A 26679-nucleotide genomic window follows, 5' to 3' on the forward strand; every position below is an offset into this window, starting at 1 on the left:
TGTAAGAGACATGTTATAAAAAAAATAACTACTCAGTGTTAAGGATTATTCAAAATAATGGTTAACAGCCAAGGAATTAGTGTTGCTTGTCATTTTGCTTCTTCAAAGTGGGAAGTGTGGGCAAAACTAAGATCCAAGGGAAGAATAAACAAAGGAGATGCATAATAAGATTCAAATGGTAGAATGCTAAGAAATTTTCTGATAAATCTCTGATGTCAAATAAGAATCCTTTTGGAAAACAATTTTTTTTTAAGCATGCCTAAAATCACTGTTGTCAGAAAAGTCTTACAGGAATGTAAATCACTTGATTTTTCAGAAAATATATCTTGGAATATACAACATGCACAGAACCTGCCCAGCTCTCATTAAATATTCATTTTGATTGACCAGCTCAGTCACTCCACTACAAAGCCCTGACTTGCCCATGGCGTTATTTCTTTGGTCCGTGACCTCATCAGATGGTGCAGGCCAAATAACCTCCAGGTGTGACCATCATTGTTTGGATGGAGCCTTTTCTACCTGTGGTAAATAATGGCATAGGAATTTGATACTACAGTAGGTGTGAGACAAACAGATGTGGTTTTCATGCTTTATCATTCCCCACTACAGCTTCCAATCTCAGGGGTCATTTTCTTTTCAAAACATCAGACAGCCTATGTTGTCATTAACATCACCAAGAAGCCCTCTTAGGCATGCCTGGTACTGACTCTCTGCTGAGACAAGCCCAGTCTTGTGAGGCATGTGAAATTCAGAGTTCTAACCACTAGTGCTCATTAAGGAGCCTCCAGCAATTTTCATATGATTAGAAACAGCCCAAGTGTAATGGGGAAAATACATTCCTACGGCCTCCACACCCCCTGCAGTTTTAAATGCATTCGATCTCTCCTGCTTTTCCTGCTTTAAAAAGGTAAATTAAGTAGTGCAGTTGGGCACTACTAACCAGCTGCTGTGTTCCTTCCCAGGAGGGCAGACTTGAGGGGGAAGAGTCTCATTAATTCAGCACAATCTTTAGACATGAACTGTCCCTAAACTAACCCAACAAACCAAGGAACAATGTTTACCTCCTTAGGAATATTCAACCCACTCTCCAGAAATTTTGAATACATACATGAGGTCAGGGACAAATCAATTTTTCTCTAAAGTGTCTTATAATGCCCCTCGCAGTCTTGCTACTTAGTATATTTTTAAAGAGAAGAAAAGGTGAGAAATAGATACTGTGGGATGGAAAGTACTCAAGTAAAATAAAATTTCAATCTTGAGACTAGTTTTAAAATGCCAACCCAGCCAGATGAGGAAGAGAAAATAGAATTGGGAGGAAGAATGAAAAACTTTATTCTAGAAATAAATATAGATGTGCCTATCAGACATCTTTATCTCTACTCGTTTCTGAATAATCCCTAAAATTTTCCACAAAACTGCTCCCATTTTTCTACTTCGGAAAAAAAAAGACTTAAAATTTGTACTTACTCCATGGTTACAAATGATATCTCATTTGTGGTATCAAACAACATTAAATTGCTTGCAACTAAGGTAGTTTCAAAAGAGCCAAAACTCAGGGTATAAAATTGAGAAACTCTCAGATCTCATACATTTTTAGTGCTTATGCTACCTGCAATGTCATTGACCAACAATTCTTTGCCCTAAGTTCTCGATTAGAAATGTCCCAAATTGCATCATCATACATTTTTCTCTATTTTAAGTGTCAATTCTAACATTTCCTGACTTAGCTATATATAACTATGTCCTTAGACACATAAACATTTTTTTAAATATTATGTTGATGCCATCCTTTGTATAAACCAAGCCATAGCACAATACAGACTTATTTTTAATTGTTTAAAATCTAAATGTACATTTATTAAAGGTTCCACTTCTCCTTAGGATGTAGAAAGCCACAAGACAGCATCACTCCTGACCTAAAACATAAAAAAGCTGAATAATCTACACGATTATAACTTTTCCTAAACCCATTAGGTAGTTGAGGTTGAAAGGCAAATATAGTAAATTTATTCAATGGACTACATTAATAATTACAAAGAGTGGAAAAACACTGATATGCATAACATGGAAAAATCTGAAAATCATTATGCTGAGTGAAAAAAGTCAGACATAGAAGAATACATGCAGTTTTTTTTTTTTACATTTACATAACCTTTTAGAAAGTTGTGAACTAATCTAGAGAGACAAAAATAGATCAGTGTTTGCCTGGGGTCTGTGTGAAGGGAAAGACGGACTGCAAAGGGGCACAGAAATCTAGAGTGATGGAAATGTTCTGTGTCGTAATTGCAACAATTACCTCACGTGTATATACATGTGTAAAAGCTCATCAAATTGTAAATTTGAAATGGATTTATTTTACATAAATTGTACCTCAATAAAAATGACTTTTATGAAACCTAATTTTCGTGGGAGGCTTAAGTCAATGCAATTAACCCAAAGTCTCCCAAGAAGTTTCTGAGCTTTCATTCTAATCAGATTTATCTTTCCTCAGTAGGGAAGACATCACAGGATCAACACCCCAAAAGCTAATAATCCGACTGCTATTTACATAAAGGATTCACTAACAAAGAGCAATAGCTTTTAATGAAAGCAATAGTCACTTCTGCTGGAGGAGGAGAACAAAAGCAGCAGGAAAGTCTAGTAGCATATCTTCAGCATGTCTTCTGAGGGTCCTGGCAGGGCAGCAACCCTCAAGAACTCCCAGGAACACCTGAAATTGTCCCTGAGTCCCTCAGCTCAGCATCGTTACTATATATATATATACATATATATATATATATATATATATATATATATATATGTATATATACATATATATATATATATATACACACACACACATATATATATTCTTCTTTAGATTCTCTTCCCTTTTAAGGTTATTACAAAATATTGAGTATAGTTCCCTACTGTGCTATACAATAGGTCCTTATTGGTTATTCTGTTTTATATATAGTAGTGTGTATATGTTAATCCCAAGCTCCTAATTTATCCCTCCCCTCACTCTTTTTTGATACAGGACCATCTCTCAAACACACAAACAGGCCAGCCTAGAATTGCAGTATACTGCCATCATTTCACTTTGGAATGGTTTAAATAGAAGAACTGGGAAAAGTCCAAAATTTGTCTTCTAAAATACCCACCAATTCAAGTTAATTCCTAGATATTTTCTTGGGCCTCACAGATTCACCATACTTATATTCAAATGAACTAATCTCTTTTTAGATGAAAAACCACAAAAGAAAATTTAGTGCAGAGGTATCCTCAAAGTTTTCTCTTTCACTGAAATTAGGATGACATTTTTTTAAAAACTGCTTTTATTTTCTTTTTTACTTCTTTTAAAATCATTTCGTGTTTTTTTTTTTAATGAAACTGTTGGATTATATTGAAGTCTGTGTGTGTGTTGAGGGGTATGGATGTATGTGGGAGGGTGGTATTTAAGTACACTGTTGTTTTATGGCTACCCATTTGTGATATAGTTTGCTGATAGACTATAAAAAAGACCAAAAGAAATTCAGCCTCACCTTGAAAACAGTGCATGCTTCTTTTTTTCTAGAGAGTTTATGTTAGTATTATTTTGCTGTATCTGTTTGTCATTTAAAACATGATATTCATGTAAAGTTTTATTGCTAGTGGCCTACTGTCAGCTGTTACAAAACTGGATGTATTGTGCTATTGCAAGCTTTGTATAGGTGAGAACTTTACAAAAGTAATTAACAAAGCACAATGAGTATAATAATCAATGCTAACAACAGTCATGTAGATAAAATTATTTGCATAAACAAAATATCCTAATTAGTATGAATTCTTTCTTGATGAAGCATGAGAACTATAGATGATAACCTTTTCAATATCTTTAATTCTCTGAAGCACTTCTAGTTCTGGTAATAGTTTCAGAAATGTCATAGCAACTACTTTGGGAGATTAACATCTTTAATGCCTTCTTTGTACTGGTAATATTAAACTTTCAATAACCATCTTTTGGATGGTTGCCACTTTATACTGCATGTAAATTTTAGTCAATGTCTTTTAGATAGCTAATTCATTCAAAAAATATGAATGCATACTATATGTATCTACACATCAAAGATACAGCAGTTTTCTTTTTTTCTTACTGTGCATAGTTTATTTTTATATATGCATTAGTAATATTTTAAAAACTGCTTTTAAAAGTGAACTGCCTACCTTTGGAGAAGAAACTATGAAATTTAGCTTTTTCATCTTCACGGTCTTTACAAAACCAAAACACCCTGATAGGGAATGAAGGCATTAGTTATTCAACTACTGACACAAAACTTCTAGATTTTTTCCCAAATATCCCAAATTCTGTTATCCTAAAAGAGGAAAAATCTTTTAAATGATTTATTTTCACTTTAAGAAAAAAATGGTTTATTTTCCCTTTAAAAGCAGCTTTAGGATATTGTGGATATCATCATGTAGCAGGTTATTGCCTTAGTGATATGCTCCATGTTTTAGAGCTTCTTCCTGCAGGATGTAACCTACAGTGTGGTTGGTTTTTCTAATTGCTCTGTCTGTCATAGTGATAACTCTCTCCTTCACTGCTTCCAAATGTGGTCACCAGCATGGCTGAAATAACAATGTGTTTGAAACAGTCTATTGGATGCAGGAACCCATTTTGAAAATTTCATAATTCGTTTAAATTTTAGGTTAAATAAAAATGATTTAAGGGCTTCCCTGGTGGCGCAGTGGTTGAGAATCCGCCTGCCAATGCAGGGGACATGGGTTCGAGTCCTGGTCTGGGAAGATCCCACATGCCGCGGAGCAACTAAGCCCGTGCGCCACAACTACTGAGCCTGCGCTCTAGAGCCCGCGAGCCACAACTACTGAAGTCCGCGCGCCTAGAGCCCGTGCTCCGCAACAAGAGAAGCCACCGCAATGAGAAGCCCGCACACCGCGACAAAGAGTAGCCCCTGCTCACCACAACTAGGGAAAGCCCGTGCACAGCAACAAAGACCCGACGCAGCCAAAAATAAATAAATAAATGAAATTGATTCTTAAAAAAAAAAAAAAAATGATTTAAACCTTGAAATGGTTTTCTTCTTAACTGTTTGAGGCTCAAACTCTAACAGACCATAAAATAATTAAGGGAAAAAAATGCTAAAGGAAGCACACATTTTCTAAGAGGGAGAAAGGTGGAGAGATTGGATTGTACACACCAAGAGGATCAAGGAAGGATGAATCTGCGTGCCTTATTCCTGCTTCCAAAGAAATTAAGTGTAAAAGGAAAGGGTTTCAATTAGAAATTCAAGTGATATCACCTAAGGAGACTTAAGACGAGGTATCCTTATCATATCAAAAAAATGGAAAAAAGAATATAAAAGGCTATTAAATGAAAATGATTTGACAGTCAGAGAGCAAGAAATGGTGCTTTTGCAATTCCAGAATGTTTGAATTATTCATCTTCTCCTTGAAAATGTGTCAACTGTAATAAAGTTTGTCAGAGCTTTCCACACTAAAATAATTTATGGGGCATTACACTGAGAACAAAAAGCAAAATAATATCCTTTCTACAAAAGTATTTTTCCTTTAAATTGCTTAAAGAAACCAAAAATTATGCTCTTTAAATCAATAATTCTAACTTCTTTAACAACTTAGGTGCCAACATAGCTAAGAATTATCACTCTATCCGCAGTTTTTTAATAAAACATGGAAGTGAACATGCTAATAACAAACTGATAAGAATCTCAGTGGAAAAGCGTCAACTAGACTGCAAACGAATAGCATAAATCTAAACATGTCCCCCTGAAAAATTAGGAAACTGGCAAAACATCTGTTTGGCTCGCTGGCAGTCATCCTAAGTGATGATGCAAGCCTTTTACTTCTGGAGAAATAATTAAGCAGTAAGTTTAACAGTTTCTTCCAGCTCCTTCAAGAATTGGAAGTGCCAAGGACTCAGAAGTTTATTATCAAAAAAATTTTAACCTGGGACCTTGGGTATCCAGGCTGCTCAGGACCAAAGCAAGGCAGAGATGTGGGTGTGGTATAGAGCCCTGCCCAGTGAGTTAGGGTTCCCGTTTTGGTTGTCACAAAGCCACCCTGAGTCCTGCACAGGTGACCCAGCATGCCAGGCTTCTCTCCAGCCTCTCAACTCCTCTCCTCCAAAGGGACCCAGATGAAGCAGAGACCTGGATGGCCCAGTTCTGACTCTGTGAGGTCCAGTTTCCTCTATGAATACATGTATTCCTCTATGAATACAAAACATGTATTCAAACTACATGAGCTGAAGAAGTAAGAAGAGAACATTTGTCTCTTTTGCTTAGATTGCCCTAACTGACAAGACAAAACACACCTAAATAGCTCTAGTTCATGAGGAAGGCAAAGGAAAGGAATGGCACTTTTCTATGGTACCAAATCAAGTTTTTAGTGGATAAATAAAGTATCCTATCTCTGCTAGGTGCTAATATATTGGGCAGGGGGACACTCCATTAATGCACAATGTAAAAACAGAATTAAACCTATTAAGTGAAGGATTTATTCTACATTATCATTTAATTACCAACATGTCTCTATATTCAATTATAGTACTACGGTTTCATCAGGCACTTTCACTGAGATTTTCTAATTAAAACCCTCCCAGGTAACTGATGCTCAGTAGATTTGATTAGCATTTTTATCTTTCTTTTTCTCATTGAAAGTAAAATAACCTATCTTTGCACTTACGTAAAAATAGCAGCCTCCTGCCTAGGTCTCCTTTGCACAGACACTAGTCACAATTTCCTGCCAGTTGCCTCAGGGGAGAATTTCACCTTGCACAATTCTACTGGAAGGTGCTATGGCTTCCTATTGAACAGAATATCGAGTCTCCCTGCACTGATACAGTTTAGGAATTAAAAGGCTTTGGAGTCAGATTAACCTGGTTTCAAACTTCGGCTCCTCTACTAACTAGTTGCGCCTCTGGCCAATTACTTGACTTCTGTGACTATTTCGCATTCGCAAAACGGGGACTGTTATGAGGCATAAATGACAAAATGAGTGAAGTGTTTAGCACAGCATCTGGCACGTAGTAAGTGGTAACTGTTATGGTCACTATTGTCATTTTTGCTGTTGCTGTTACAGGGTGTGGATAAGGAAAATATTCAGAGATTTTAATTAAGGTATGTGTTCCCAGGCAACTTAGTTACTGGAGGCTGTATCATAAACATCTTGCTCCAGAGACCGGTTGGCATGCATCACTTAATATTAAGGTTTGAGCACGTTTCTTATTCTGTTTATTCTCTGATTGTACTGCCCATCCTGTTCTCTGCCCTTCCAAGTTCAGTTTTGTGTCATGACAGACTGTCCCACACAAACTATCATCTGTGCTCTCCTGTTCTCTGGCTTCTGGTTGGACTTAGCCAAAGGGAGGCACCACCAGGAAATCTGAGCGTGAGAGAAGACAGGTCAGGAATGTCTCCCTCACTACCACCTGCTTTGGGGCCATAGTTCTGGCAGTGGTCAGATGTCTCTGCAGCTACCCTGGAAGTCCCTTCACACCTCCAGCTTTCACTGGACTCTGTTAACAAGTCTATTTTCTCCCCTCATCCCTTCAGGCCTAGGAGTGGCATTAGTTTCTTTTGCTGGTAGCTAGAGCCTGAACATCCTTCATTGGTGTGCTTATCCATACTTTGTAAATAGTCCCTTCTCTAACTACTCATCAGAATTTCATCTAAGTGCATCTCTGTTTCCCATCGGGACCATGAGTAATGTACCCCTTCAGATCAATATGTTTCCCTGTAGCCAACTGGGTTAATGTTCATTTTACAATTTTTATTGAGTCCTTACTATGCACTAAACACTGGGCTAAGTGCAAAGTGCAAGGGAAAAAATTATATATATATATATATATATATATATATATATATATATATATATATATATATATTTAAATACGTATACGTGCCCTTCTCTTCAAAGACGTCAGTCTTCCCAAGGAGTTACATCTATAAAACATAAATCATATTCCAGTGTAATAAATGTGCTATGTGTATGTGCAAAGTACACGAAGATTTATAGTCTAACTTATTTGTGGGGATGAAAGGCAGGATGGAAGGGAGGTCAGGAATAATCAGGAACATCTTTTAGTGTGACCTCAAATAAGAGGAGAAAATTAAGAGGCAGAATTACAAGGAAGTGGCATTTCAAGCATAGAAGAGAATGTTTAAAAGTCATCATGACCTGAAGATACACAGTATATTTAGTGAACAGCAAAGTCATTCGAGGTAAGGAGAACATAGCGCTAAGATTAGAATGGTGATGAGATGGGAGGACGCCATCATGAGGTATCTTTAAGTGGCTGGAGATTGGCCAGGTTTGGAAGGACATTACTGGAACTTGTGTAAAAGGGTTCATGCTGTGGAATGATTTTATACTAACTCAATTTTGACGGGTATTTCTGGCAGCAACAATATTAGGGTGACCAGTTCAATGGATTGCAAGAATATAGAAGAAATAAAAGAGTCTAAACCAGAGCAGTGTTATTGGACTTGAAAGCAGGGGACATACTCAACAAATACTTCACAGAGAATTATCAAGACTTCAAGACTTTTGAATATAGGAGTTGGAGGAGTATTAGCTATGGGTTCAATTTGAGGTGTCTGTTTAGACTACAGCATAAATGGTGACTCTATTAACTGAAACAGGAAATAGAGGGAAGAGAGCAGATCGGGTAGGGGTAGATGAATTCCTTTTTGAAAAAAAATCTGACCTGTTGGTGTTACAATAATTGGCTTAAAAAAGAGACCTGATCATCATTTTGAGAAAAGAGGAAATAATCTCACAATTTAAAAAAGTAAAAGTCATGCTAGAACAGCGCCAGATGATTAAAGTTAGTGAGACCCCTTAAATGTAAGAAATTTCAAAAGTAAATGCTTCTGAAGTTTCAAGTTGGACATTTGTATCTACTTTGGTGTCCTCCCTATATCACCAAGCACAGTTAGTGTCTGCCTATACCGCATTTCCACAACATCACCTCGTTATAGTCTTGTTCATTACCTGTCTCTGTCTCCCTAACTTACTTTGACATATACCCATAATGACCTATGCAGTGCTTGGCATGTGATAAATGTACTTAATAATCAGTTTTTAGTATCATAAAAGTTTGGTGAAATGCCAAAATTATGAGACCACTTCTGTGCTTCAACATTCGATTCCAAAGTAATAGGAGATGTGTTACTCTTTTTCTCATCAAGCATTTTACTCATTGTTTTTTTTAACCTGCAAGGATGCTTCCTCCCACTCATCACAAAAATAATTATATCTGACAGATACCGTACTCAAGTACAATCAAGCTTTTTTTTTTAAACAGCTTTATTGAAGTATAATTGCTTTACAATGGTGTGTTAGTTTCTGCTTTACAACAAATTGAATCAGCTATACATATACATATGTTCCCATATCTCCTCCCTCTTGCATCTCCCTCCCACCCTCCCTATCCCACCACTCTAGGTGGTCACAAAGGACCGAGCTGATCTCCCTGTGCTATGTGGCTGATTCCCACTAGCAATCTATTTTACATTTGGTAGTGTATATTTGCCCATGCCACTGTCTCACTTCGTCCCAGCTTACCCTTGCCCCTCCTCGTGTCCTCAAGCCCATTCATTCTCTATATCTGCGTCTTGATTCCTGTCCTGCACCTAGGTTCTTCAGAACCATTTTTTTTTTTTTAGATTCCATATATATGTGTTAGCACGTGGTATTTGTGTTTCTCTTTCTGACTTACTTCACTCTGTATGACAGTCTCTAGGTCCAGCCACATCACTACAAATAATGCAATTTCATTTCTTTTTATGGCTGAGTAATATTCCATTGTATATATGTGCCACATCTTCTTTATCCATTCATCTGTCGATGGACACTTAGGTTGCTTCCATGCCCTGGTTATTGTAAATAGTGCTGCAATGAACATTGTGGTACATGACTCTTTTTGAATTATGGTTTTCTCAGGGTATATACCCAGTATGGGATTGCTGGGTCTGATGGTAGTTCTATTTTTAGTTTTTTGAGGAACCTCCATACTGTTCTCCATAGTGGCTGCATCAATGTACATTCCCACCAACAGTGCAAGAGGGTTCCCTTTTCTCTTCACCCTCTCCAGCATTTATTGTTTGTAGATTTTTTGATGAAGCTCTTTCTGACTGGTGTGAGGTGATACCTGATTGTAGTTTTTGTTTTGTTTTTTTTAACATCTTTATTGAAGTATAATTGCCTTACAATGGTGTGTTAGCTTCTGCTTTATAACAAAGTGAATCAGTTATACATATACAATATGTTCCCATTTCTCTTCCCTCTTGCATCTCCCTCCCTCCCACCCTCCCCATCCCACCCCTCTAGGTGGTCACAAAGCACCGAGCTGATCTCCCTGTGCTATGCGGCTGCTTCCCACTAGTTATCTATTTTACATTTGGTAGTGTATATATGTCCATGACACTCTCTTACCCTGTCACATCTCACCCCACCCCCTCCCCATATCCTCAAGTCCATTCTCTAGTAGGTCTGTGTCTTTATTCCCGTCTTGCCACTAGGTTCTTCATGGCCTTTTTTTTTTTTTTTTTTTTTTCCTTAGATTCCGTATATATGTGTTAGCATACTGTATTTGTTTTTCTCTTTCTGACTTACTTCACTCTGTATGACAGACTCTAACTCCATCCACCTCATCACAAATACCTCCATTTCATTTCTTTTTATGGCTGAGTAATATTCCATTGTATATATGTGCCACATCTTCTTTATCCATTCATCTGTCGATGGACATTTAGGTTGCTTCCATGTCCTGGCTATTGTAAATAGAGCTGCAATGAACATTTTGGTACATGACTCTTTTTGGCCTATGGTTTTCTCAGGATATATGCCCAGTATTGGGATTGCTGGGTCATATGGTAGTTCTATTTGTAGTTTTTTCAGGAACCTCCATACTGTTCTCCATAGTGGCTGTATCAATTTACATTCCCACCAACAGTGCAAGAGTGTTCCCTTTCCTCCACACCCTCTCCAGCATTTATTGTTTCTAGATTTTTTGATGAAGCTCTTTCTGACTGGTGTGAGGTGATACCTCATTGTAGTTTTGATTTGCATTTCTCTAATGATTAGTGATGTTGAGCATCTTTTCATGTGTTTGTTGGCAATCTGTATATCTTCCTTGGAGAAATGTCCATTTAGGTCTTCTGCCCATTTTTGGATTAGGTTCTTTGTTTTTTAGATATTGAGCTGCATGAGCTGCTTGTATATTTTGGAGATTAATCCTTTGTCAGTTGCTTCATTTGCAAATATATTCTCCCATTCTGAAGGGTGTATTTTCGTCTTGTTTTTGGTTTCCTTTGCTGTGCAAAAGCATTTAAGTTTCATTAGGTCCCATTTGTTTATTTTTGTTTTTATTTCCATTTCTCTAGGAGGTGGGTCAAAAAGGATCTTGCTGTGATTTATGTCATAGAATGTTCTGCCTATGTTTTCCTCTAAGAGTTTGATAGTGTCTGGCCTTACATTTAGGTCTTTAATCCATTTTGAGTTTATTTTTGTGTATGGTTTTAGGGAGTGTTCTAATTTCATTCTTTTACATGTAACTGTCCAGTTTTCCCAACACCACTTATCGAAGAGGTTGTCTTTTCTTCATTGTATATTCTTGCCTCCTTTATCAAAGATAAGGTGACCATATGTGCGTGGGTTTATCTCTGGGCTTTCTATCCTGTTCCATTGATCTATATTTCTGTTTTTGGGCCAGTACCATACTGTCTTGATTACTGTGGCGTTGTACTATAGTCTGAAGTCAGGGAGCCTGATTCCTCCAGCTCCGTTTTTCTTTCTCAAGATTGCGTTGGCTATTCAGGGTCTTTTGTGTTTCCATAAAAATTGTGAAATTTTTGTTCTAGTTCCGTGAAAAATGCCAGTGGTAGTTTGATAGGGATTGCATTGAATCTGTAGATTGCTTTGGGTAGTATAGTCATTTTCACAATGTTGATTCTTCCAAACCAAGAACATGGTATATCTCTCCATCTGTTTGTATCATCTTTAATTTCTTTCATCAGTGTCTTATAGTTTTCTGCATACAGGTCTTTTGTCTCCTTAGGTAGGTTTATTCCTAGGTATTGTATTCTTTTTTTGCAGTGGTAAATGTGAGTGGTTCCTTAATTTCTCTTCCAGATTTCTTATCATTAGTGTATAGGAATGCAAGAGATTTCTGTGCATTAATTTTGTATCCTGCTACTTTACCAAATTCATTGATTAGCTCTAGTGGTTTTCTGGTAGCATCTTTAGGAGTCTCTATGTATAGTATCATGTCATCTGCAAACAGTGACAGCTTTACTTCTTCTTTTCCAATTTGGATTCCTTTTATTTCTTTTTCTTCTCTGATTGTTGTGGCTAAAACTTCCAAAACTACGTTGAATAACAATGGTGAGAGTGGACAACCTTGTCTTGTACCTGATCTTAGTGGAAATGGTTTCAGTCTTTCACCATTGAGAACAATGTTGGCTGTGGGTTTGTCATATATGGGCTTTATTATGTTGAGGTAATTTCCCTCTATGCCTACTTTCTGGAGAGTTTTTATCATACATAGGTGTTGAATTTTGTTGAAAGCTTTTTCTGCATCTATTGAGATGATCATATGGTTTTTATCCTTCAGTTTGTTAATACGGTGTATCACATTGAATGATTTGTGTATATTGAAGAATCCTTGCATCCCTGGGATAAACTCCACTGATCATGGTGTATGATCCTTTTAATATGCTGTTGGATTCTGTTTGCTAGTATCTTGTTGAGGATTTTTGCATCTATGTTCATCAGTGATATTGGCCTATGGTTTTCTTTCTTTGTGACATCTTTGTCTGGTTTTGGTATCAGGGTGATGGTGGCCTCATAGAATGAGTTTTGGAGTTTTCCTCCCTGTGCTATATTTTGGAAGAGTTTGAGAAGGATAGGTGTTAGTTCTTCTCTAAATATTTGACAGCATTTGCCTGTGACCCTTCTGGTCCTAGGCTTTTGTTTGTTGGAAGATTTTTAATCACAGTTTCAATTTCAGTGCTTGTGATTGGTCTGTTTATATTCTATTTATTCCTTGTTCAGTCTTGAAAGGTTGTGCTTTTCTAAGAATTTGTCCATTTCTTCCAGGTTGTCCATTTTATTGGCATATACTTGCTTGTAGTAATCTCTCATGATCCTTTGTACTTCTGCAGTGTCAGTTGTTACTTCTCCTTTTTCATTTCTAATTCTCTTGATTTGAGTCTTCTCCCTTTTTTTCTTAATGAGTCTGGCTAGTGGTTTATCAATTTTGTTTATCTTCTCAAAGAACCAGCTTTTAGTTTCATTGATCTTTGCTTTTTTTTCCTTCATTTCTTTTTCATTTATTTCTGATCTGATCTTTATGATTTCTTTCCTTCTGCTAACTTTGGGGTTTTTTTTGTTCTTCTTTCTCTAATTGCTTTAGATGTAAGGTTAGGTTGTTTATTTGAGATGTTTCTTGTTTCTTGCAGTAGGATTGTATTGCTATAACCTTCCCTCTTAGAACTACTTTTGCTGCATCCCATAGGTTTTGGGTCGTCGTGTTTTCATTGTCATTTGTTTCTAGGTATTTTTTTATTTCCTCTTTGATTTCTTCAGTGATCTCTTGGTTATTTAGTAGTGTATTGTTTAGCCTCCATGTGTTTGTATTTTTTACTGATTTTTTCCTCCAATTGATATCTAGTCTCATAACAATGTAGTCGGAAAAGATACTTGATACGATTTCAATTTTCTTAAATTTACCAAGGCTTGATTTGTGACCCAAGATATGATCTAACCTGGAGAATGTTCCATGAGCACTTGAGAAGAAAGTGTATTCTGTTGTTTTTGGGTGGAATGTTCTATAAATAACAATTAAGTCCATCTTATTTAATGTAGCATTTAAGGCTTGTGTTTCCTTATTTGTTTTCATTTTGGATGATCTATCCATTGGTGAAAGTGGGGTGTTAAAGTCCTCTACTATGATTGTGTTACTGTCAATTTCCCTTTTTATGGCTGTTAGCATTTGCATTATGAGTTGAGGTGCTCCTATGTTGGGTGCATAAATATTTACAATTGTTATAACTTCTTCTTGGATTGATCCCTTGATCATTATGTAGTGTCCTTCTCTGTCTCTTATAATAGTCTATTTTAAAGTCTATTTTCTCTGATATGAGAATTGCTACTCCAGCTTTCTTTTCATTTCCATTTGCATGGAATCTCTTTTTCTATCCCATCACTTTCAGTCTGTATGTGTCCCTAGGTCTGAAGTGGGTCTCTTTTAGACAGCATATATACAGGTCCTGCTTTTGTATCCATTCAGCCAGTCTATGTCTTTTGGTTGGAGCATTTGATCCATTTACATTTAAGGTAGTTATCGATATGTATGTTCCTATAACCATTTTCTTAATTGTTTTGGGTTTGTTATTGTAGGTCTTTTCCTTCTCTTGTGTTTCCTACTTAGAGAAGTTCCTTTAGCATTTGTTGTAAAGCTGGTTTGGTGGTGCAGAATTCTCTTAGCTTTTGCTTGTCTGTAAAGGTTTTAATTTCTCCATCAAATAATCTGAATGAGGTCTTTGCTGGGTAGAGTAATCTTGGTTGTAGGTTTTTCCCTTTCATCACTTTAAATATGTCCTGCCACTCCTTTCTGGCTTGCAGAGTTTCTGCTGAAAGATCAGCTGTTAACCTTATGGGGATTCCCTTGTATCATTTGTTGTTTTTCCCTTGTGGCTTTTAATATTTTTTCTTTGCATTTAATTTTTGATAGTTTGATTAATATGTGTCTTGGCGTGTTTCTCCTTGGATTTATCCTGTATGGGACTCTCTGTGCTTCCTGGACTTAATTAATTATTTCCTTTCCCATTTTATGGAAGTTTTCAATTATAATCTCTTCAAATATTTTCTCCGTCCTTTTCTTTTTCTCTTCTTCTTCTGGGACCCCTATAATTCGAATGTTGGTGCGTTTAATGTTGCCCCAGAGGTCTCTGAGACTGTTCTCGATTCTTTTCATTCTTTTTTCTTTATTGTACTCTGAGGTAGTTGTTTCCACTATTTATCTTCCAAGTCACTTATCCGTTCTTCTGCCTCAGTTATTCTGCTATTGATTCCTTCTAGAGAATTTTTAATTTCATTTATTGTGTTGTTCATCATTGTTTGCTTGCTCTTTAGTTCTTCTAGGTCCTTTTTAAATGTTTCTTGTATTTTCTCCATTCTATTTCCAAGATTATTTTGGATCATCTTTTCTATCATTCTTTTTCAGGTAGACTGTCTACCTCCTCTTCATTTGTTTGGTCTGTTGGGTTTTTACCTTGCTCCTCCATCTGCTGTTTCTTCAGCAGCTTGCAGTTCTGCTTGTTGTGTTTGTCCTGCAGGACCAGCTTCTCAAAGTACAAGTAGGCCATGGACACTGTCACAGGCTCCAAAACACACTCTGGGACAAGTTCCACATCTCTCATTATAAACTCCTAATTTTGCTCAGCATCAGCTTGATGTGCAGGAACTTCTCCCAGAAGGTCTCCTTCATGTCCTTCTTGAGGTGGGAGGGCTTCACATACTCTATCACTGTGGTCATGTAGGATGCGAAGATGAGGACATGCTTGTGCTTGCTGCAGGGTCACTGAGGGTCAGCCAGGAGGTTGGGATTGTACTCCAGGGCATCCCCTTCATTGGTCCCTAGTTCCAAGCCAGCTGGCGCCGCCCTGGGCAGGACAGGTTTGCATCTGGACCCCAGCAGAGCACGGGGGACTCTGGGCCGGGGCTGAGGCAGTGGGCTGGCTTGAGCATGACCAGGGTGTTGGTGGGGTACAGGATCTTGGTAAGACACAACCTTTCCATCCGCCCCCAGCTCAACGCTTTCCAACTGGAAGATCATCTCAGAACACATGGAAACGTCACCGGACAGATGCCTCTGCCTCTGGCTGTCCACGCTCAGGTCACTGACGCGCAGGCCTTCTCCACAGGGCAAGACAGAGAAGGCCGCACACAGGGACCACTTGGCACAGATGAGCACGATCCTGCTGTTCCTGGTGTCGTACTGCCTCATATTATTGATGAAGTGAGTCTTCTTTGGGCCTTTGTGTCTTGGGGATCCAGGTGTATGTTTGGCTCTTTGAAGGGAAGCACATCCCACCATGTCTTCCAGAAACTCGAGGGCCGCCCATCCAGGGAGATGTTGTTGAGGAAGAAGAGCATGGCCTGGCGGCGCCACAAGTCCCCTCACATCCACAGCACCTGCGGCGCAGCCCAGACAGCGGGGCCAGGGGACTGACCCGGGGATCCACCAGCCGCGGCCGCGGCCATCCTCCGACTGAGCCCGACGGCCACCCGCCGCCCACAATCAAGCCTTTAAAAACAGCATCACTTATGACAATAATGCTCTACCGGAAAACCCAACATTTTGCTCAAATAGTTCCCTAGTAAAATTCTTTGCAGCTACAACTGTCAGACTTTAGGATCTCCACACATTATAATTATTGTTTTCTCCCCTCAGATTACCATGTTAAGAAATATCTTTGAATTTTTGAGACTGACAACATGAACGTTAAACCTCACTGTATTCTAGTGAATAGTGGTGAAAACGTGTACACACACACACACACACACACACACACACATACACACACTCGCCAATATATTCCAACATAGCAACCACGTCCCCATGCTTTGGATCTTACACAGATATCCAGGGCTTTACTGCCAGGTGTTAGAAGGGCGTTATCACTAATAAATCTTAATTCTTCTAGTGTTTTCAAATACAATCAGACCTAATCAAGGGATCCACACGATGGAAATTTTGATTGCTAAATCAGGATAATACATCACTTCTCTAAGGGGATCTATAGAAGACAAAAAAAGCTAAGTGGACTCAGTAGGCTTGGTTCTTCTTAGTCTTTTAATTAAAACAAATAGCAAAACTAAAATTATTCTTGACCCGTTTTCGCCATCAAATTCTTTCACAGGTTTACTTTCCTATTTTCCTATTTAAAAGAGTCTGAACATTCTGTTTTTGTGACATCTTACTGAAGGAAGTAGAATCTAGTGAAAAGACATTGAATTGAATTTGGTGTTCAAAGACCTACATTCACCTGAAAAAGAAGAGCAACAGTGAGGCAAGGGGATTGCTGGCCCAATTAGATATATAAGCATATCCTAAGGCCTCTATAGTCAACACAGTGTGGTGTTGGCATATGAGTAGCCAGGCAGGTCAATAAGAAAGAATAGAGAGTCCAGAAATATATGCAATTGCTGGTAGTATTCAACAAAGGTGAAGTCACAAATCAAGTGGGAAATATGGGCACTTTAATAAATGGTGCTGGGATAACTGGATAAGTACATGAAAAAAATAGAAATTGAATTCATTTCTGACACCAGAAATCAGTGAAAATTCTAAAGGAATTAGAAATTAAAATATAAAAAATGAAATTACACAAATACAAACATTTCTGAATTTCTTTATAACCGAGAGGCAAGGAAAATTCTCTTCCCGCTCAAAATATTGAAGCAGTAGGGAAAATCATTAATAAATTTGACTATGTAAAGATTAAACGTGCATGGCAGGGACTTCCCTGGTGGTCCAGTGGTTAGGACTCTGCACTTCCACTGCAGGGGACATGGGTTCGACCCCTGGTAGAGGAACTAGGATCCCACATGCTTCATGGTGGCACAACCAAAAAAAAAAAAAAAAAAAAAAAATGCATGGCAAATACAACTTCATAAGCAAAATTAAAATAACAACAATGCTATTTAAAAAACAGGCTAGACAGGACATGGAAGCAACCTAAGTGTCCATCAACAGATGAATGGATAAGGAAGATGTGGCACATATATACAATGGAATATTACTCAGCCATAAAAAAAATGAAATTGAGTTATTTGTAGTGAGATGGTTGGACCTAGAGTCTGTCATGCAGAGTGAAGTAAGTCAGAAAGAGAAAAACAAATACCATACGCTAACACGTATATATGGAATCAAAAAAAAAAAAAAGTTTCTGAAGAACCTAGGGGCAGGACAGGAATAAAGACGCAGATGCAGAGAATGGACTTGAGGACACGGAGAGGGGGAAGGGTAAGCTGGGACGAAGTGAGAGAGTGGCATGGACATATATACACTACCAAATATAAAATAGACAGCTAGTGGGAAGCAGCCGCATAGCACAGGGAGATCAGCTCGGTGCTTTGTGACCACCTAGAGGGGTGGGATAGGGAGGATGGGAGGGAGACGCAAGAGGGAGGAGATATGGGGATATATGTATATGTATAGCTGATTCACTTTGTTATAAAGCAGGAACTAACACACCATTGTAAAGCAATTATACTCCAATAAAGATGTTTAAAATAAGAAAAGAAAGAAAAACAGGCTAGAGACTTGAGTGGAAAAGGCAATACAGTCAATGCAGTTTCTCATACGTTTAGGACTCTATATGTCTCATAGTTAAAAGAATAGCTCATAATAAGAGAAATACAAATTAATATTACACAGATATATCTTATTTATCACACTGACAAAAAATCAAGAGTGTGATCACATATTTAGTTGGTAAGACTAAGAGGAAACAGACACATACGTGTTTCTAAAAAGAATGCAAAATGTTACGAACCCAGTGGAGGGCAATTTGGCATTATTTAATGATTTTACATATGTTTTTATGTTTTCCCCTTCTCCAGGAATCTATCTAAAAGATAAACATGAAAATATGTATACACACGGATATTTACTGCACGATTTAAAAAGGTAAAAACCAGAAACAACCGAAATGTCCATTAATACAGGATGAATTGAATTAACTTTGAGATACTTACTATGGACCACCATACAGCTGGTTAAAAAAAAAAAAAAAAAAAAGAGTGCTTTCTAATATGTGATCTCTAGGATATATTGTTAAATGAAAACAGCAAGTAGTATAAGCAATATGTATACTATATATTGTATTACCATTTATCTGAAAAAGGGGTCTGTGCGTGTATATGTGTGTGTGTATACATGCACATACAATGGGAGATTAAGCTATATTTAAATAAAATTATTACTTATATGTGATGAGAGGTAACATGTAAAGGAGAGACAGATATAAAAGTCAGGGGCAGGAAATTTACAAGATGAATCTTAGTATTTTGTCATTCCAGAAAGCAAGGAAGTTGTCAAAAATTATTGGAGTAGTGTCAAAAGGACTCATGAATGTCTTGAAGTGGCTCCCACTGCACAAAGATGAGTCATCCTCAGCACCAATAAGAGTAAAAACATCAGTGGGTTGAAATCAATAAAATATGTTAAAAATCCAGGAATTCCAATGATCATGTTTTAAAAAAAGATCACCTTTGGAGGATGCTAGGAAACCAACTCCTTGTTCTAAAAACTGATAAATAAAGGGAAAGAATCATGCAGATTACTTGTTTTTAAAGTAAAAACTGTACCTCAGGGTATTCAAAAGTTGATGAGAAAAAATTCTGTCTATGGAAGTATTCCAACTAACATATAAAGATGTAATTACATAATTGGAATATTACCATTTTGCAAATCCCAAAGTAAACTCTGGATCTGGGAAATGATCCTCAGTGACACCTAACGCCACAGCAGTAGACAACTGGACATTATGCCTCTCTTGATGGAAGTTTAGACCACCATTTATGAAGTAGTCTTGCCAAAAATGTAACCTAAATATGGATCCAGCCTCTTGATCGAACCACCAGTACAGGAAATACACAGGGAATAGAGGAACAGGTTTTCTTAAAAAAATGAGAGTACAATCAGCGATATCCAGAAAGCAGGAAAGTTCACAAGACAAATTACTCAATTTTTTCAACAGATCAATTTCAAAAATTTTTAAATATAAGTTAAGGTAGCCTATGAAATTCAAAAATCCATGAGACGTACCAACAGAATGCAGTGGTGCACCCTGTTGGAATCCCAATTCGAACAAACCAGCAACGTAATATCTATAAACAAACAAAAATAAAATAAAACATGTATGAGAAAACACTGACTAGATATTTGATGATGTAAGACATGACTAGGTTTTCTTATGTATGAAAACGTCACCATGACTGGGTTCATTAACAAGAGTTTTTTCTTTCAGAGACACATACTCAAATATTTATGCGTGAAATATTATGCATGGGATTTTCTTCAAAACAATTCGGTAGGCAGAGACGTAAAGGAAGTTTGATTAAATGCAAGTGTGGCTGTGAGCTAACGAGTGTTGGGGCTGAATAATGGGTACATGCAGATGCACTGTACTTTTCTCTCCACAATGAGTGCTTAAAATTACCCACAGTACACTACTGGTGGGAATGTAAAATGATGCAGCTGCTTTGGAAAATAGTATGAAGTTTCCTCAAAAAAATTTAAAAATAGAACTACCATATGATCCAGCAATCCCATTTCTGGGATTTAACCAAAATAATTAAAATCAAGATCTCAAAGATATATATGCACTCCCATGTTCATTGCAGCATTATTCATAATAGCCAAAATGTGGAAATAACCTAAAGGTCTATCTATGGATAAATGGATAAAGAAAATGTGGCATATACACACATGGAATATTATTCAACCTTAAAGGAGAAGGAAATCCTGCTATATGCAACAATATGGATGAAACTGGAGGACATCGTGCTAATTGAAACAAGCTAGTCACAGAAGGACATGCATGACCCCCCTCATATGAGGTCTCTAAAATTGTCAAATTCCTGGAATCAAAGTGGAATGGTGGTGACCAGGGACTGCATAGAGGGGGCAGTGGGGAATTGATCATCAACAGGCATAAAATTTCAGTTAAACAAGATACAAAAGTTCTAGAGACCTGCTGTACAACATTGTGCCCATAGTTAACACTACTGTATTATGCACTTAAAACTTTGTCAAGAGGGTAGATTTCATGTTAAGTGTTTATAACACAACCTTTTAAAAAAGAAAAGCAAAAAATATATACATCCATAATAAAAAGGTTAAAAAAGACCCACATACAAATTCTGGATCCACCATTTGTTTGCTTAATACCAAGCAAGTCACTTAACACGTTTTAAGCCCCCATTTTCTCATATGTAAAAGGGATATAATAATAACAATTTTATAGGTTGGTTTGCCATCTCTATTTTTGGACCCTGATAATGGTTAGTTGAAAAGAGAAAGAGGTTTTGGAATTATTCTTACCAACAGTGTATATGTATAATCATGTATAATTTTAAACACACATGGCAGAGAGAAAAGTACAATGCACCTGTTTGTACTCGTTATTTAGCCTCAACTCCCTTTTAAATATCTGTCATAATTTTATGATACTAAGCAAGTACTTAACTTCTCTAGGTTCATTTTCTTTCATGTAAAATGGCGATCATACCAGCATCATACCATTGTTATGTGGACTATGTAAAGTTGGAACTTTATAAATAACACTTTCTCTCCTCCGTGAAGCCATTTTGATTCCTAGTTGGAAATAGTCACTCTTCTGATAGATTTACTTTGCTTACTATTATACTAATAATCTCCCTTGAATTATTATTTAAATATTTTTTTATGAAAAGACTCTGGGTCCTTTGAAAACAGATTATTCATATCCTTTACCTCATGGAAGGCTTATGGCACATAGTTGGAGATCAATAAAGTTTGATGAATTAAATCCCTTGAATAGATTAGATGCTACCTCCAAAACTGATTAATCTTCTGCAACTACTGACACTGAATGCTCTGGCCATATATTACTTAAGTCTTTTAAAATGCACGAGAGATCCCTGGCAAAATGTCAGATTGTTTCCTGGACAAACAGTAAATGCGTTTGTCATATGTGAAGAAATCACCCAGTTCATTGTGTTGATAAACCTGGCCTGCAAATCCGACTCTGCTTTTTACCTATCACATTTTTGGTTTGTCCAGGTTTGTTCCTACAAACATATCACAGATTCTTCAGTAGAAAATTGTTTCTAGCATAAGGTTTCAGCTTTATTCCAAAAAGTGTGTCCCTATGAAGAACCACCTAGCACATATCCATGATGCTCCAAAGATAAGCAGTGATAATGGAAGGGTAGATTTCCATATATTGCCATTCCCCTTAAATCAGGTCAAAAACTAGCAGGAAAAATGAATGGAGTCTCCAAAAGATAGTGGTTCCGGAAGACTATCTGAAGTGACAAACAAACCAACCTTAAATGTAGTTCAAAATATTTCCACTTGAGATAAAACTCAGTTTCAGCATTCTGAAAATGGTGACAGCATAGTTTTTACTTCTGAGTATTGTAAGGCCCTTTTCTCATAAAACCTGGAGAGAGCCAAAAGCAGTTCAATTAAAGTGTCTAAATGTGGTCATCTTTTATCTGTAGCTCAGTGGGACAGCTCAGCTAGAGCCTATAGAGTTCAGCTATGCACTCTTCCCAGAATATTCCCTAACGTTTCTCTGAAGCTACTCATTGTACAGGTCACTATAGTAAAACTCACACCTCAGCACTCTCCCTGGACGCCAACAAGCAAACACTAGAGTGCAGTGCAGAGTAAAGAAAGGGTTTGCCTCTGAGTAAAAGGAAGATCATGATCTGTAATTTCAAAGTCCATCAAACAGAGTCCTATAAGAAAACATATGAGCTATGCATGAAGTTATAGGATCTATATCCAAAAAACAAAAAAGAGACGAAAAATTAAGTCAAGCTCCTTCCAAAGTAAGACATTTGAAAGGAGATCATTGCAACATCATAAGTTCACCATAAAGTGATGCATTCATATTTTACATGACAAGAACTGTACTAAAATCTTTAAAGTCTCTACACAATTGTGTTTGTCAAAACATATTTGGTGCCATAACTCAAAAGTTTATTGACATTCTTAGTTTACATCAAATATTTTACTTATTGTGATACTGAAATTTTATTTCACTTCTTAGAAAATTTTATGCTTAAAAAGGGAGCAATCATAATATATTCCATAGAGTTTTCTCCAATTTACATCATCATATTCTGAAGTAAACTGAAATAAGCCAAGGCTTTATGTAACTAAATCTTTCTATTATTTTCACAGCTCAGAATGAGAAGGGGAATGAAGAATAAATCTGTAAGAGAACAAAACGTAAAATCATTGTGCTCACAATGTTGCATTAATCAGGAAAACTCTCTGTAAAATTGATTAAGAGGGAACTTGAACAAATGGCTGCATGCATTCAGAAGAGGCTGCACTCACTAAAATAAACTAGAGTTTCATTTCTCCTTTAAAAAATATCTATTAAAAGTCTAGCTCAGATTCTTCATCTGTGAAATAGATATCATAATTAATTCCTACCATATCTATCATAGAAAAATCATGTGAGGTTAAAAAATGAGCTAATGTATGGTGGGGGGGAGCTTTGTAAAAAGCAAAGGAGCTTAAAAATGTGAGTGATAATCAAGATGATCATTACCTGCTTATAGATAAAAATAGATAACATTACACCCAGCATGCAACAAAGCACTTAGCACATATTAAGTGTTTACTATATGTTTTAACTAAAATATTAATAGGTATTAGGCAGTCACATTGTCAAAAGTACTGATTTAAGCAAAATTAAACACAAAATAAGCCTGGAGCATCTTGTAATGCCAGAATGTAAGGAAGTACTGTACTCAAACAAGCAAACAAAGCACAATGATGAGGGAATGTCAAAGGAACAAAGGACCCAAATGAAAGAACTCCCGGGGGCCAAAAATGGAAAAATCTAAGCATTAAGATCAATGAAATAGAATTGGCTTACAACCCACAGTACAGAATAAATAGCTGTAAGTCCACAGTGAAATTATTTAATGAATCAATTTAAGAATCAATGGGGGAGGGACTTCCCTGGTGGCGCAGTGGTTAAGAATCTGCCTGCCAATGCAGGGGACACAGGTTCAAGCCCCAGCCCGGGAAGATCCCACATGCCGCAGAACAACTAAACCTGTGTGCCACAACTACTGAACCTGCGCTCTACAGCCCATGAGCTACAACTACTGAGCCCACATGCCACAACTACTGAAGCCCTTGCACCTAGAGCCTGTGCTCCGCAACAAGAGAAGCCACCGCAATGGAGAGTAGCCCCCGCTCACCGCAACTAGAGAAAGCCTGCGCACAGCAATGAAGGCCCAACGCAGCCAAAAAAAAAAAAAAAAAGAATTAGTAGGGGAGAATAAACAAATTTCCTCTGTAGAAGGATTCCAAATAATTTATGTAGATTTAAATAATTTATGTAAATAATTTATGTAGATTCCAAATAATTTATGTAGATTTATGTGTTCCAATAATTTATTTATTATTTATTTCATCCTCAAGGAGGATGCTGTGCATGGCAACTTCATTTCGAGGAGTACAAACAGGAAAACAATAGGAGGAACAAGGAGGAACTTTACAGTGGAGAAATCTGACAACAATAACTCAGCCAGGTGATCAAGGTCAACAGCAACAGCAATAAGTCATGTTGATAGTGTAGATCCTTGATATGATGTGATGAAAATGACATTTTACCTCTGCGGTTTTCCTCTCCAAAATCCATAACCCCAGTCTAAATATGAGAAAATTATCAGACAAATCGCAGTTAAGAGATATAATGCAAAATATCTAAACAGTACTCGACAAAATTGTCAAAGTCATTGGAAACAAAGAAAATATGAGAAACTATCACAATCAAGAGAAGCCTAAGGAGATATAACAATGAAATGTAATGTGTTATACTGATCCTGAAACAGAAAAAGGACATTAGGTTAATACTAAGGATATTTGAATAAATGGTGGATGTTAGTTAATAATAATGTATCGAGATTGGTTCATTAACTGTAGCAACTGTACCACACTAATGCAAGTCATTAATAACAAGGAGAACAAGATGTGGGGATGGAGGGGCAGGGAGTATTGGGGAATTCTCTGTTCTATCTGCTCGTGTTTTCTGTAAATCTAAAACTTAAATTGAAAAAGAAAGAGACTTACCAAATATGCCTTTTCTTTTTTCTTTACAGGTAGTGCAAGGTACAGCAACTTGTCTTCCACCTTAGAGGAGATGTTGCAACACACTCCTGCCCATTGGGTTTCTAAAAACTTCACTAAGAAGGCAGTCTTCTGAAATTTTGTGGGGCTTATCTCCCACCCTCTGGTTCACGTAGGTCTTACTCAGGCATGAAAAATACCCACTACTCTGTGCATATTATATTCAGTCAGCATAATGTCCTCAATGTAGTGGATCATTATAACATTTTGTCAAATATCAGTGCAATCATGGCCTCTGGAGACCCTACTGTGGCAGAGAGAGCAGGAGGGTTGACACAGGCAGGCAACTTGGTGATGGTATATTGTTGTCTCTGCCAGGTAAAAGCAAACAGCTTCTGGTGGTCCTTACGATACAGAGAAAAAAGTCTTGACCAGGTCATAACTGCGTATCAAGTGCCAGGAGATATGCTAATTTTCTTCAGTAAAAATACTACATACTGCAGATCTCCACCTGATAAAGTTTACAAGGATCCACAGCCATTCTCCAAAATCCATTCAACCTCTGCAAAGGCCAAGCAAGTTAAGGAATGATATGATATGATACATATCACCATCTCTCATTTTTTAAGTCTTTGATAGTGTCACTAATATCTGAAAATCCCCCTAGAGATGTGGCATTGCTACTGGTTTACTATCTTGGTAAGGAGCAGAAAAATTCAGAAGTTTCCATTTGCCCCTCCCACCATAATGGCTCTTACCCCATGGCCCCAAGGCAAGTGTGGGGATTCTTCCAGGTGCCAAGTATTTCTAATCCAATTATACATTGAGAAACTAATGAAACAACACAGTGTGCCTATGAACTAACTGGGTACTCTGTGAGTCACATCTGGGTTGTGAGGCACATCCATGCATATCACCTGACCACAGCCACCATGGTATTTTGGGTCATCAGAAGTAGCAACAATCCAGAAGCAGTATTTAATAATTCCCAAAGGTCTGGGTATTTTTCCCTAGTGCACTTTCACTCTGTTAAGTTTATGCGGGCTTGAAGAGAGATTCACAGTATATACTTATGGCAATACTGCAGGGTTCTTCCTCAGGTGAACTTGACCGTCCCTTCAAGGATACCTGACTTTCCCTTTTCCTTCAATAAATCCAAGATACTCTGGGACTATGAACCTGCTTAGGTCTGGAAACCTAGTGAAAGCCCACGACTCTCCTCAAACATTGAATCACCAATCCCAGAGGATTTTCTGTTATAATTCAAGCAGTGTTCTTGCAGACTTCCCATCTATTTTATTCCTAGGGACACTGTGATCAATTAACTACAGTCAGTTGTCCCTATGGACCAAAGTGTTCTGATTACTCTTATGTCCCTACTGGCCTTTCTAGTAAATGTGCCTACTTTGTCCTTGTCAGTTGGCCACTTGGCCTCTGATACTCTGGCATCCCATTATCTCTGTTAAAATCAGGGAACTCATATAAAGAGTGGTGTTAGCCACAGTCATACCTGGCTACAAAGGAGAGCAACCCCAGACCTTTTCAAGGATGCAGGTGGTCCCCTCAATGTATGCATCAATATCTTTCCCAGTGAAGGGATTGAATTCTGGGCCTTTAATTCCTTCTTCCACATCATGCCACACAAGCACTGGATCTCAGCCTCATTAAAATAGGCCACTATTGACTTCAAGGTTTGGTTAACCAACCAAATAACTTGTTAGAGTCACCACCAACTCCATGAGCTAGCACATTAAATCCAGAATGTTCAATAACTGCACCCATATCAATGCATTTGGCCCAGCTTT

General features: G+C 37.4%; 1 pseudogene; it reads right to left on the reverse strand.

Moving 5' to 3' along the window:
- Nucleotides 1-15212: 15212 nt before the first annotated feature.
- Nucleotides 15213-26679, reverse strand: part of LOC137751020 (CDK5 and ABL1 enzyme substrate 2-like) — a 55909-nt pseudogene continuing 44442 nt past the window's right edge.

This window comes from Eschrichtius robustus, chromosome 17 (genome assembly GCF_028021215.1).
Source record: "Eschrichtius robustus isolate mEscRob2 chromosome 17, mEscRob2.pri, whole genome shotgun sequence".
Lineage (NCBI taxonomy): Eukaryota > Metazoa > Chordata > Mammalia > Artiodactyla > Eschrichtiidae > Eschrichtius > Eschrichtius robustus.